Consider the following 3,161-nt stretch of genomic DNA (forward strand, 5'->3'; position numbering starts at 1 on the left):
CATCAGGACAAGTCCACCCACAACTTACCCTGAGGCGAGGCCAAGATGCTTTGGACATGGAAAGAATTTCAAGGTGCTCAGGAAAATAAAAATAAGAAGGACACTACATGCAATTCATCCAGCCTGGCAATTCACTCCTTCAGGGAGACGGGGAGCGCGATGCAGCACCGCCAAGGCATGGAGTGGAGCGTATCACCATCTACAGGTGGCTACATACATTACATATCGGCATTAAAAGATACCGGTATTAACATAATTGCCCCGGCCAGCTTCAAAAATAATCAGTGAGGCTAAAACCTTAACACCAGTTGCAGTAACTTAAACAGAACTAAAACCAGTGCACATTAAAAAAAAAACAACATCAATTAAAATCGAACTCACTGTAGCCATAGCAAATTAAACTGCTGTGAGCCTTTCTGAAAACTAGTTGAAGCATCTGAATTGAAGCATTTATATGCGTGTATAAAAAAATTCCTGGCTGTTAACATTCGAACTCTACCCTCCCAGGGAGAAGTGCTTTAGCTGAAGAGAGCTTATCAAAAGGAACAGACTTCATAAACAAACAAACAAACAAACAAACAAACAGATGCTTCCATGTTCCAAAAGAAAAAAGTTTGAGAAAGCAAATTCTGAAAGATAAAACGACTGACTGTCCAACACCACACCAGCTCCATGGTACTGTGGCATAATTCCTGGGATGTCACCTTCGCTCAAACGCAGCGCATCGTAAGAGCGAGAGGGGTAATTAAAGCAGTTGTTTAATAACCTGCCAACTATACCGTCTGACCTGGCTCTGAGGTCAACAAGACACTGAAGTGGGGAAAAACAAAGACAGGAAAAAAAAAAAAAAAAAGTCATCGGTGTCATCCCTGTCCTGTCCCCCCCCCAGTAATTCAATTCCCTTTGCAGGGCCTCAGGGAGGAGATTATCCCCGCGGATTAGAAGGGAAGCTGCAGGAGACTGGAAAAGATCCTAGTGCCCTACACTGAGAAGAACTCACTCGTACCGGACTTGGGAAGGATGGGGCTCGGAAGCACAGCAGTCGATGCCCCAGTACGGCTTGCTGGGATCCCATGCCGCTCTTTTTGTTTGCTTGCTCTGCTGAATCTCCAACACTCACTATAGTATTGGCTAATCTTCATCCGACAGTCTTGCAGGAAGAGGTAGCTGCAGGGATCTGCCTGGCCCCAGAGACGATGCTAGGATGCATGGCTTTTCACCTCACCGCTGGTTATTCCAAACGAATCCTGGTGAGCAGCAACCACCTGCTTAAAAATCCATGATCTCGGATCCAGTGAGGTCTTACAGTGCAGGCATCATCTAAAAAGAAAGGAAAACCAGCACCACGAAAATGCGGTTATGCCTGGCTTATTCAGCACCCCTAACACAACTCAGTACAAGCAAACACTCACAGGGAACCTTGCAATCCGGGATTTTATACTACAGGCTGTATCTGCTGGACAGGGAAATGCCACGCATCCATCCTTTTATGGTTTTTCCAGTTTCCATACAGCAATTCCTTTGGCACATCCATAGACGAACTCGGGCAGAAGGCAGGAGGAGGAGGAGAGTCTCTCTCCAGAGCTCGATATAACACAGCTAAATGGATTAGATCACTAAATAAAACGAAGATCTGGAATAAAGACTATAAGGGGAGTTCTTTCCCTTCCTTCCTTCCTTTAGTTTTTTTCCCCACAACATCCTATCCCCAGTCTCTTAAAAACACTGGGAGACTCCACAAAGAAAAAACCAACAGAGCACCAGCTCCACACTTGGGAGACATGAACCAAGAAGTTATTTTATTTCTAATTTTTAGAATCAATAAAAATTTGTAGGGAAAGAATTTGAAAGAAATTCAGGGAAAGTGCTAATTTTCAAAACCCTTTGGTTCTCTATTGGCTCAAAGTTCTTTCTGTTCGTTCTTCTGTAAAATTGTGTTCATTACATAATCAGGAACACTTTAAAATCTTCCAGTTATATGAATTCTCACCCCGTTACTAAGGCCAACCAGTCCAAAATTACATAGCAGTAATATGACAAAGTGCTTGTAAAAACAGCCCTCAAAACTAGCTATTTCAGCCTTTCAAAACTTAAAAGCATCTGTAATTTCTGCAAGTTGTTGAACTGCTTGTACACAAGCAAGAATCCTGTCCTGCTCCCTGAACAAATTGACACCTCAAAAATAGAGATGGAGGATATGAAAAATTATTGTCACCACACAATGCTAGGAGTCAAAAAAAACCCAGAACATCCTCCCCCCCACAACCCCCAAAATAAACCCCAAAAAACAGTTCTTACAAAATTCAGCAATGCTGAAGTCCAAAGTTTCAACTGAGAAACTCTAGTTTAAAAAAAAAGCAGGTGCCTTTGGTCATTTCACAACACCACGCTGATGCTACAGGCCAGGTCAAAGATCATTCCCACCTTTCCAGGAGCGGCACGGTGCCGCGGTGGTTTTGCGGTGTCCTGTCCCCAGGAGCCGTCTGGGGGCTGGCAGCAGCTCACGCAGTCCTCAGAAGCACACAGCAGCTCTGGGTGCCTTCCAGATGCCTGACATTCGGAACGGTGAGCATCACCTCCTACCTCTGAAAAACTCACTGCTGTGGGTTATTAAGGAAACAAGCTCTGATACAGGCGGATTAAATCCTGCATTCAGTGGGAGCAGATTTTGATGGCTGTTTACTTGCCCCGTCTCATAAAAGCGCTTCAGGCAAAGTCTAGAAAAGCCAACCATGAACACCTGCCAACTCTATATACATCTCTTGCCAACTCAATATACATCCCTTGCTCCATGTAACAAAGCTAGCCTATTGGGACACAACCAAGAAATCAGCCTAGGTGCTTGGCCATGGGATGCACTTTCAAAAGCAAAAAATATTTGTTCTCTGAAGACCACTTAAAGATAGATGTGTTCTTCTTCTGTATCACTCTGGGACGCCCTTCTTAAACACATCTTTCCTTACCCACAAAGCTCTTGCAAACAACCTCCACGTTTGACCCCATTCTTGGAAATACATGACTGGAATAAACACCATTGATAACTATCAGCGAAGAAATAACCGTGAAACAACAGCAGCAAAACACTTTAAACGTTCAGCCCGCCACATGTTGGAACAAGAGAGAGACACACAGGGGAGAGAGAGAGAGACTTAAACAATCCA

This window comes from Nipponia nippon, unplaced genomic scaffold, assembly GCF_047370975.1.
Source record: "Nipponia nippon isolate SJK-2023a ecotype South Korea unplaced genomic scaffold, ASM4737097v1 scaffold_5, whole genome shotgun sequence".
Taxonomy (NCBI): Eukaryota; Metazoa; Chordata; class Aves; order Pelecaniformes; family Threskiornithidae; genus Nipponia; species Nipponia nippon.